Here is a 12,212-nt window from a genome sequence, read left to right as displayed (position 1 = left end):
TTAATTGCTGTGATTTTTGTAAAGGTAATCAGCAAACTCCTGGTATGGTGTCTTGGCAATTGCTGCATAAATTGCTTTGGCGAAATTATCCAGCGTCTCAGTGGAGCCCTTGGCTGATGTATAGCAGTCTTCAATACCTTCCATCTGCAGTAGTTTCTTGGGAACCGAGGCAGAAACGATACTAGTTACACAAGGAGCTGGTATGGGACATACAGTTAGAGACCTGCATTTTCCGGTGACTTTGCAAGGCACTGTGTGGAATTAGCCGATTTTATTACTCCAGTAACCTTCACGGACTGGTAAAACAGAAAGCTTGGCTAAGATGATGACTCCACGGATAACAGTAGCAACTTCTCTGCTTCACTTCACTCCTAAACCGATGTGGCCTTTGCTATCACCGATAGCTACGAAAGCCTTGAAACGAGTACGTTGATCAGCACGAGTCTGTTTCTGAACTTCAAAAACTCATCATTCAGTTCTGACCCAATGAAGAAATCAATGATCTCATACTCCTTGATTGGCAAAGAAAACAGGTAGATCTCCTCCAAAGAGTGGATCCTACCATCTTTTACCAACCGTCCTAGATCAGTTACAGGCACCCATTTTTTTGGTCTTCCTAGACCAAAAAAATGGGCCCCCTCGGCCGCTTCCTCTACCACCACTACCGAATCCACCACGGAAACCGCCACGACCAAAGGCTGGAGCTGCGTCCGCCATTGTTTAATACTTCCTCCAACACTGTTGTCGAACGAAAGATAGGAAGCAATTATGATTCATTCAGGGAAGCATCAAGACGAGAGAGTGTTGAATGACGTCACCTCATGAAAGTAGTATTTTGGCCGTGGTCTATAGGTTTCATGCCTGACTTTTCGTCTACTACCGCGATAGACATTATCAAAGGCGATATGGTAACGGTCGCAGTGCCCCAATTGGTGCTAGAGTTGTTGTTCCCGTTGTTTCGAACGCAGCAAATATGATGCTGGTATTTGAATATGGATCCATATCGGTATTAGTGAGCATGGCTTGGTTTCTCTCAATCGGATTACCTGACTTTGTTTGTATACCTTTCGACCCAAAATTTAATTTACGATGGAAAGAGAAATCCAACGGACTCTAGCCCTTTTGAACTGGTTAGGTTAGGTCCAAAGTGAGTAGGTCTATTCGACCCTACATCGCAACCCGTAAGCCTTCAACGACACCTGGAGTTTGCCGAATCTTATTCAGGTGCGGATCGGTCTACATTAAAACCACAAAAAGGAATATAGGTACCCGCCTCTCTGAACACAAATGCTCTAAACAAAGAAGGCACCCATTAACTCATTCGGAAATACAGTATTATCTACTTGATGATACTCAAAATCGATATCCAAGAGTATGAAGAGAGGCAATAGAAATTCAAAAAGACAACTAGGTCAGGTTGTCCAATGAAGAGAGATCAAGACACGTTCACATCGAAATCCTCTTCACTTCCTGGCTCCTTGAACTCAGACGAGTTTTGCCATCAACCTTCTCTACCGTCGACGTAAATCTTGACGACAGAAAAGTCAACGATCAAGAATGGGATGGATTAAGTTGAGAAATCTACGTTAAGCACCTTGCAGACTTCTACCTAACTTTATACGATTTCATTACGGTCCTTATACATGTCGGGACTTTCATCTCGATGAGCAGGTCCATTTGCAGACAGAACTGATTGATAGCTCCATATCGTAACCTACCATGATAACTAGTGTGTAGCTTCAAATTGGGAGAGCCGTTTTCACTCCTTTCGAGGAGGAGACATGGCTCCTCAGCTAGAGGTGCAAGAGGCGTGAGAGATGTCATCTCACGATACGTGGCGGCTCCCGCTCTATGTCTGAAAGCTTCATTGGACTCGTTGCATTTTGGCACCAGGAGCTCCGGGAGCGAGAGATGTGAAGCTTCCCGTGTGAAAAAGGTCTAATGGTGGAGCAACAGGAACAACAAGTAGAGCATCAACTCGCGCACGGCGACAGCCTCCACATCGCCTGTAACAATGTCTACTGCAGTAATAGACTAGATGTCCGACATAAACGCCTGCAGACCCGGGAAATAGCTCTCACACGGCTCAAAATTAGTTTCTCTCAATTTGGCGAAGGCTTCTCAGATCCAGAGTAAACATTACAACCTGCGAAGACGTCAATAGACACCTCAGGTTGGCAATTATGGATAGAAAGCACTTGTTGTGCTCTCTGATTATCATAAAATTCATATGGAGGTATATCCAGTTATCGTCGAGCTAAAAACACACGTTGACATGCGCACAACGTGCGCATGTCAACGTGCGATAAACGTCATTCTCATGAGTAATGTCACATTTCCCAGTTGTTTGATACTCTTTTCACCGGTGACTACCCACGATATTTCGGTATAGACATGTAAAAATATCGCCAGTCCTTCCAAATTTCCTTTGCTTATTGTCTTGTTCATAAATTTCTTATTAACATGTAACACAAACAAATCTCCAGGAAAAAAGTTCCATTATTAATCATTCTCCATCATTCCCCATTCACTTCTGATCATTCTCAACCATTAACGTCAATCTCAAGTAATAATCCGATAGTAGATGCCTTTTAGCTCACAGGCTTTATCGAACGTCTAATCATATCAGTCTCTAGCAGTTTCAGTGTTTGGGCAAATAACTTTGATGGGTGTATTAAAGCACCTCCGACCGAACAGTTATGAAAAGTGAGTGAAGTTACTTGGGAACTTGGAAGTAATTCAGGATGAACAGAGTGAGGTGGAGTTAACATGTGTTGAGAAACAAGTGGAAGGTTTGTTCCTGGGTGGTTGACGACGCTCCTCGTTTGATGTCGAAAGTTTCAATTTCCATTAACTGAAGAGGTAAACACTGGATTGTCACAAATGTAAATGTTTGACTCAAAATTTACGAAGATACTCAATATTTTGTTTTCTCTAATGAAAACTTCATGATAAAATTCATTTTGATTTTCGCTATGGAATAGCTCCTCAAGAAGAAGATTTGAGGAAGCTATCAGGTGGACTGATACGTTTTTAGGCTAACACACAAATAGAGCTACTAGTGTTGAATCCATATGATTTTTAGTTGATCCTAACCTTCAAAAGACAAGTGTTCAAATTTCAGGGTTTGGTCCATGGTTTGCAGGGTAGAACATTTTGAGTGAAGCAACTTTTATCTGTTTGGAGAAATTATATAAAGAGGAATTTCGTGTGTTGATGGAGCATTGCTTTTTAGCGGAAAAAACCTGTTGGAGTCAAGACTTGGCCTGATGAACATTATTTGGACTTTGAACCAGAACAATCAACCATTGAAAAGTGGTTTGCTGAGTTTAAACGAGGTAAAAAGAGCACTGGAGACGATGAACGCAGTGGATGCTGCCCCAAAGAGGCTGTAACCGACGAAAACATAAAAAAAGTCCACGAAATAATTTTGGATGACCGCGAAGTGGAGTCAATCGAGACAGCTTAGGCTCCGAAGATATCAAAGGAACGTGTTGGACATAGGGTGCTTGAATATTGTGGTGTGCAAAAGCTCTATTCAAACATGGAACCGCGCGAGTTCACAATCGACCGAAAATAACAACCAATTTATCAGCTAAGGTTAGGTTAGGTCCAAAGTCAGTGGGTCTACTCGATCCTCCACGGCAACCCGCAGGGGTTTATTGTGGTTCTCACATATTCACACTCGACCAACTGAACCCAGCTTATTTACGAAGCCAATTAGTTTGTATGGTGAGTGGTCTTTCAGGTCAGTTGGTTAGAGTATGGCTCTGCCGAACACTAAAAACCTCATTCGGTCCCCAGCGGAGTAGGCACAAAGTATGTGCCCTGCTGCTTCATCATTTTCCAAACAGACGCGACACACACTGTCTTCCGACAATATGAGTATCTGCATATGATGATTCAATTGACAGTAACTTTCAAGAAGGCTTCAGACATCGTACTTCATCCCTACAACTGTTCGATATCAAGCTTCGAAGGGTGAATAAACGCCTTGGAGTAAGCAAATCCTGGAAGATTCTGCCAGAAGTCCATGAATCTTCTTGCCATCCAGGTATTCAATCTTTGTTTGGCAAAGATTGCAGCGATGCTAATGAGAGGTTGTGGTTCAATGAAGCTGCTTGCGCAGCATCCTTCTCTGCAAAGGAGTCAACAGCCTCATGGCTGTTTGCCTTCCAGGCCAGTATGGTCAAGAGTTCAGACCAGAAACAATATGTTAAGTCTTCCTATTGAGGAGAGTCTTTTTTGGCAATTTGCTACCAATTCAGACGTTGCTTGGTAGGAGCTAAGCATATTTACTCCAAATAAAAAAACTTCCATCTGATAACTTCAATACCAGAAATATAGGTTCATCAGGCCGGAATGCTTGAAAACTAAAAATACCCATCCGAACGAAATTATATCTAGTCAGTCTAAAATTTTGTGGATATTCGAATTCACAATTATGGCAAATGTAATCTGGCAAACGTAACGCTGTTCCTAGGCAGGTTGATATTTCTGTCCTGGGTCTACGACTAAAACCACCTGCACCGGAACCGAAGGGTGTTTCTGATCCATCTGTGAACCAACAACTATCTGCTCTCAATATTTCATTCTCCTGGAGGATCCAGTTTTCTCTACTCGGGAACAGTACTTAATAAGGCAGTTCGTAGTTGATAGTTGGAGGCATAAAGTCAGACGTCATTTCCAGAATGCTGAGACTTCCAGTGTCAACTAACAGTCTGTTGCACTTTGCATCAAATTGATTTGTGCAATTGGCAATGTGAACAAGTCCATATGCAGTCCATCTAACCTCTATCTTCAGAAAAATTTTGAGAGGAAATAGATCTAGAAGAATCTCCTGTCTGATGGCCAGACAAGCCCGTATCTGTGAGCCGTTTTCGGCCACCAGGCAATTGCAGCATAAGTGATCATTGGTCTGACAATCATCACCTAAACCTTAACCCCAAATTTCACCACAAATCCTCCGACATGTCCATAGGGACAGTCTGACTTTGTATAAAACATTTTCCAAGTGAGCCTTCCAGGTGAGTTTTTTATCAAGGACAATGGCAAGATATTTCACCTTCGTTCCAAATGGAATGACCTCACCATTGAGGGAAAGTGGAGTTAGATCGTCAAATTTTTTCGTCCTTGTTAAGGCAATTATCACAGTTTTGCTGGGGTTGACAGACATCTGCTCCTTCAGGCACCAACTGTGAACAACATCCATCTTGTTTTGGAGGATAATACAAGCTACCCTTCCCGACGTGGACCTTGCCAAGATGATCTGCATGAGCTTGCAGATCTATTTTTCTTCTGTCGAGAGCATCAACCAGCATGGCATAGATCCAGCCAGTTATGGTCGATCCTATACCTTTCCTAGCCAGAGATTATCCTATAGATTCAGGTAGTGCATTGTCAAATGCTCCTTCAATATCAACGTTCCATAGCGATTAGCTCTGCGAATATCTGCATTCAAAATGATACACTAAATTTGAGATTTGAAGAATCTGAAAATCCGTACCTTAGATAAATTTTTGGTAGTAATCGGTGACAGAGGAGCCCATTTAAAATTCAAAAAATCGAGTGGTTGAACGTGGAGTAAAGAAGGTTATTTCAACTGCCTGATTTCTCCATGAAACTTATATTTTCCCATAAAAAATCACATATCATAAGACTACAGATGAAACGGATATCTGGTAACTATCTGGCATCCGACCTATCCGGCGGCTCAAATACTATCCGGCGTATATATACGCCGCTAGTATAGTATACTATACTAGCGTATATCCGGTCGAATACTGGGTATGAAAACAAGTCCGGTGAATTGATTGCTTCATTTGGTGAGTACCGTTCAAGAAATACAATCAACTCAGAAAATCAATCGGTACCCTTCAGAGTTGATTGGAAGAACATTTTCCATGATGCATTTCATTACGGATGATAAACTTCGCCCTGTATGTCACTTGATAGTTTACGTTAAGTTTGTTTTATATGAAATGATGAAGACGATATTATTATTGTTATTGTCGTTTTTAACACAAACATCAAGCTTGAACCTGATCATCACCAAAACATTGTAACCACGATCCAGACTACCCTTCTATTGAACTCACTGTTTGGATAAAATGAATGGAAATCAACCTAATATTGCTATTAAGAATATAAAGTTCAACACCAGCTTCATTATTTGCCCTTATGTTTACCTAACTCAAGTGTGCGTTAACTTGCAGTTCTCTATACAGAGCGAGTCTCTAAATTGGAACAAATTCACTAAATCAAAGGTGTTGTTTCTTTTTAGAAATATGCTCGGACACGTCGATTAGTATTTTGAAATGCTCTTATTTTCATGCAAAAAAAATTTTACAGTGTGTCTCAAATATGAGATATGACTTCATCGATAAATTTTTTGAATGACAACCCTGTTTTTCAATGACTTTTATTGAAGGATTCATCAAGTTGCACATGCATGCCAATTTTTCACTCCTGGTCCTTTAAAATATTTTTAACAAACATTATCTAATTCCAGAAATGAATTCAATTCAATAGTTTTTCTTCAATTAATGCTTAAAATGTCAGGTATACCTGACAGTGACATTGTCATAAAAAAGTTATCAAAAAAAAGTAAGTTAGTCGTTTCACAGTTTCTTGTTCGCCATTAGTAAAATGCCGTACTTAACTCAAACACATAAGATTGAAAGAACACAAAATGAAGTTACCCATTGATTCAGAGAGAAGTATCCTGATTTACCACCCATTTCGCGTAAGCAAGATCGAAAAACAGTTCCGGGAAAATGGTCAAAGAAAATCTCCATGTCCCCACTAGGCAGATAGCTGGGGAACTCGAAATTAGCCAGTCTTCAGAGTGGCAAGAGTTTTTAAAGCTGAAAAATTTCATCCATATACAATAACAATCCTCCATAAACTCACCGATGATGATCCAGATAGAAGACTCCAGTTTTGCGAACAAATGATGGATCTACTAGACAGGAATGTTGTAGAGAAAGAAAACGTTCTTTTTTCTGACGAATCAACGTTTATGTTGAATGGTGTGGTGAATCGTCAAAATTGTCGTTATTGGGCAGACAGAAACCCACACTGGATGAGCGAAGGCCACACTCAACATCCAGAAAAAGTCAGTGTTTGGGCAGGGATCGTTGGTGATCGAGTTATAGGGCCGATTTTCTTCTAAGAAAATCTTACTGGAGCAAGATATTTAGAATTCTTGCAGGAGGACCTAGTTCCGAATTTAGTTATTTTATTCCCATGTCCTATAGAAGCTGACGTCCCGAATAGAAACATCTGGTTTCAATAGGACAGCGCGCCTCCTTATTTTGCAAGACCTGTCCGTGACTACCTGAATGATGTATTTCCAGGCAGATGGATTGGCAGAAGAGGACCCTGTGAATGGCCCCCTAGGTCTCCGGATCTAATACCTTTGATTTAGTGAATTTGTTCCATGTTAGAGACTCGCACTGTCTAAAACTGTTAAGTCAGTATTGTGACGCCCGAACTTTTCGACTTCTGGCAATATTTACTAGGATTGGTCCATCTTGAAACATCCATATTTTTTTCGCAGTATGATAAGAATCAGTTTTTAGATCACAGCAATTATGACCTACGTTTACGATGTAAAGATATTTCCTTTGTCGCTTGAGAGAACAGTTTTATCCACAATCAGTGAACCGCAGTGAACTAGATAAAAATTATCAAAAACTCAGATGGACGTAATCATTTGAACTGTTAGTTCATGAGATGAATTCATTTTTAATTTCGATCAACTCACTGTGGAGACACCTAAATACAAAATTGCCAATTCCAAAGTTATTCAATGTAAAAACTGCGAGTATTTTCTTCATAACAATTTATTTTGTACCTCATCTTGAGGAAAATGGAACTATTTTTGTAGAGAATTCAACATGCTGAAGTTGTTATCTCTAAAGTAATGATTCATGATAACGGCAATGCAGAACGTGAAACACATGTTATAAAAGTATGGCCACCTCTCGTATCAGCACACTCAAAGGGAAATTTTTATCCTGAAAATTGAAATAACGTAATATTTTCATATATACGTGTTACAAAGTGCATAATTCTTATCTGCTGATCTAATGATCTGCATGATTGACATTATCTTGAAAACGTGTTAACCATGTTGATTTCGAATAGGGCTTGAGATATTATTAAAAGTTGATTATCATCTTTTTCTGTCGAGACCCACAGTGGGTCTTACGAGAGTGCTACAGTATCGATATTCGACGATAAAAAAATGAAATAAATAGTTCTTGAAGCATTTTTTTATTTCGAATCCAATGCAACGGTAGAAAATTTTTAGATAATGGGTCAAAATACTGCTACAAAATTATTGCTACATCTAGACACTGCAAAATAAGACTTTCGTGAAAATCAAGAAAATTTGCATACAGGGCATTCCAACGATATGAAAATCATTCCTCCTATTTTTTCAGTGGTATGGAGGGTCTGTAATTTATTTCGTTCTCGTTCATTTTAATGAGGAAATCAACAACAAAGAATATCATTGGAAACAAAATCAACAGATAAATTGTTCAAAATGACCTCCATCTAGTTCCATACAATATTACAGTCTACTCTTGAAATCGTTCCATACATTATGCTGTCCGGAGTCATCAATCGGCATTCCCGAACAATTCTCTGTCGCAGGTCTTCTAGATTTGTAGTTACAATAGAGTACACTTTCAACTTCAGGTGTCCCCACAGAAAGAAGTCCCTCGGTGTGAGATCGGGTGATCTAGCTGGCCACCTCACTGAACCCCTTCTGCCGATCCAACACATTGGAAAATGTTCGTACAAAATGTGAGTGCATATCTAAGGGTCTTATTCCTTAGCAGCACTCTTTCTATTCAATGAAAAGGAGCAAATGCAGACGGCCGCTCTTCGTCGGTTGGCACTATGGGTTCGTTTACAATCAAAAGTATATCATTGTACAGTAATTGACTGGTCAAAAAAATAGGAGGGGCGCCACTGCAACTTTTAAAATATCAAAGAGTACTTACTTGGGATGTTGACCAACCGAGTAATGACTAAATAGTTATACCCAAAACTATAAGAGACTTTACCATATGATGTTATCAAATTGATGAGTGTTAATCAATAAATAAATAAAACATAGTAGAACATACGAACATTTAATATTAATAACTCTTCAATGGTTCAGAGTAAAAGTTCCCAGAAATAAGACTTGTAATTCTAATAATAATATTCAAAATTAGATACTTCAAAAGGTTAATTGATTAGGTAGAAGATGATTTAGGAAATTAATTTCCCAGCGTATAGTACTATGTGGTGGTTTACATATATTCGTTGAAAAACATATATTTCAACCTGAGTGTATCTAGATTGAATGTGTATTAAAAATGTAAATGGTAGGATTTTATCCTGTATAAAAAATATATAAGTAAAACCTGTTCCTCTGGCGACAGCACTTTGATAACTGAGTACGGAATCCCAGGCCGACCAGGACTGCGGTGATGAGTGGAGCGATACTACGATAGCTTTATTCTCTCTGAGTGTAATCAAATGTTCGTCGGGCTGAACATGGAGTGTACACTTCGGGCAAGTGAGCCCTATTGGAACCATAATACCAAAAATATCCTTGAAATGTAGACGAGGGGTCAAACCAGAGCTTAGGAGATAACCAACCAGAACAGAAACCGTGACAATTCCCTGGGTGAAAATCCCCCTATGAATGATTTTTTTTAGAAACTGTCCTATATTGTCGCTAGCAAGAGAACAATGAAAAGAAAAGTAGAGAAACTCACCTTCCGTGAAGGGTTTTATCTTGTAGCAAAAAGGCGTTGGCGTGGTACAAAGTATTCAAACACCAAATTGTCGTAAATGTTCAATATATGCCTCTATCAAAAGCCAGGACGTAGTGGTTGATAATAAGATGGGTAGAACGAAATATCCACTAAAGATCATTTAACAAATTCAGGATTCGTCAGCCGAACAAAACCAGAAACACCTCTAGGGCAGACACCTGTCGTTTTCGCGAAATCTACCATCCTAACTGATCAGAAAAGAATTCCTTTTTTTCTTCTTCTTTTCGGAAGATAAGGTACTAGCGTTTTGACCTATCAATATTTGCATGTTCCATGCATAAAAGACCAATCTGAACAGAATAAAGTGATGATATGTTTGGTTGTATCTGGGGTCAGACACCCCCTGAAGCTAAATTGGCTACACTGACGAAAAAATGAAACACTTGACAGTCGAAATATCATCAAACAGCTGACAATTGAAATTAAACAGAAAATACCAACAGAAACTTTCAACTTGAACACACTCCTTGTGAAACTTATCCATAACCAGAACATTCGAGATAAGCAATAGGATTTTTATGAGGTTTCTATGGCTGAGGTTAGACAACCAACTTTACATATCTATTTTTGTTATTTTCACGTTTGCTGAGGGTAGATCACCACGGAGTGACATCTATGTTGCTCTAAAACTTTTTTATTTATTAACAAAATGAAGTAGAGAAAATTTACATGCTACAAAATGTTGAAAAACAAATTTTAGTGAATCTAAAAAAAATCTCACTTCCACAACTCAATATCAAATTGGAGATAATGAAACAGTTTGTGAAAGCTTCAGACAAAGAAGGAGACTGTTTCAAGTATCTTTCTGAAAAGTTTCCTGGTCTCTCCGTCGCTAAACTAAAAGAAGGAGTCTTTGTTGAGCCTGACATAAGAAATCTTTTAAAATATGAAAGCTTTGTCACTAAAATAGAAATGAAAGAAAAAATGCCTGGAATTCATTCAAATTTGTTATAACAGGCTTTCTTGGAAACAAAAAAGACCCAAACTAAAAAACTTTGGTTGCTGAAAACTACAAAATGTTGGGCTGCAACATGAGTGTCAAAGTCCATTTCCTTCACTCACATCTGGACTACTTTCCCGAAAATCTAGTGGCTGTAAATGAGAAACAAGGAGAACGGTTCCATCGAGACATAAAAGAATGGAACGCAGATACCAAGGTCGGTGGAATGTTAACATGATGGCAGACTACTGTTGGATGTTAAAAAGGGAAAATTCACAAGAACACAGCCAAAAAAGTACCAAAAGACTTATAATCACTTTGCAAACACTTGTGTATCACTATTATGATTAGTTCAGCTATGTAGCAGTTTTTTGCTTTAACTTCATGTTAAAATAATAAAAATATATCCACAATTCCTCGTTTTTTTCTATTTTTCAATTATTTCATCCTCATTTCGTAGGCAAACCTTACGTGATAGATAAAAACAAATGTCATTTTTGAAATCAGCGCAAAAAACTACATTAAGATCAGTTAACGAAATCAAAACAATTTTTCAAAAAGTTTTTTTTGCAAACCTGTGTAATATGATTACCAAGAATACCGACCCAATCATTCAATTTTTGTGTAGTTTGTGAATGTGTTTATATCACCAAGTGAGAATTCAGAACGCTCCAGTAACGACAATTATGTCTATTCACTTCATCATTCATCATGAAAAAACCTCCGTCTGAAAAACATGTACAATAGGTTTGGATTATTGGCCAATTTCTCGCTGAACACCTCACAAAACTGAAGTCAACGATCAGGATCATCTTCGTTTACTTCCTGAACTAGCCTTATTTTGAAAGGATGGAATTTTTAAGCTATCAAAATCCGAAAAACTCTAGTAGCTGATACACTATCAGCTCTAGCTACTTGTCTGATAGATTGTCGATTATCCATTTGTACATGTCCTATAACTGCAACTTCAACTCCATCATTTCGGATAGGACGAAATACTTCATGTTTTCTGTTGTGAAAATAACCTGAAGTTCGAAATTTATCCATTTACTGTTTAACGTAGTGATAGCTCACGTTGTGTTCTGGATGATTCGTATCATAAATTCTTGCAGCAGCTTTAGCACATTCATTATTTCCATAATAGGTTGTAACAATTTCTATTCTCTCTTCAGTAGAATGAACCATATTGGAACACAGTGAACAAGAAGACACTTAATCCGTTGATTGTGTTGCCATTGATATTATTTTTGTTGATTTCCTTAATGAAATGAGCGACAGAGAATTTTCTGTTTTTTCTTGAATGAAACATTCAACATTGAATTTCCAAATGAAAACTGAACCATTTAAAAAAAATACAAAAGCCCCATGCCATTGAAAAAAATATAGAAATATCTTTCGAATATAGTTGTCTTATCAATATTTTCTACAAG

At 38.5% G+C, this 12,212-nt stretch overlaps 1 pseudogene; it reads right to left on the bottom strand.

The window, feature by feature from the left end:
- On the bottom strand, nucleotides 1-849 carry LOC111507050 (small ribosomal subunit protein uS5-like; annotated as a pseudogene).
- Nucleotides 850-12,212: the final 11,363 nt, after the last annotated feature.

Source organism: Leptinotarsa decemlineata, unplaced genomic scaffold (genome assembly GCF_025532065.1).
Source record: "Leptinotarsa decemlineata unplaced genomic scaffold, Ldec_3_MD MMD2_tig00026361_RagTag_RagTag, whole genome shotgun sequence".
NCBI lineage: Eukaryota > Metazoa > Arthropoda > Insecta > Coleoptera > Chrysomelidae > Leptinotarsa > Leptinotarsa decemlineata.
The sequence above is the reverse complement of the archived record's forward strand: the minus strand, read 5'-3'. Positions and strand labels throughout refer to the sequence as shown.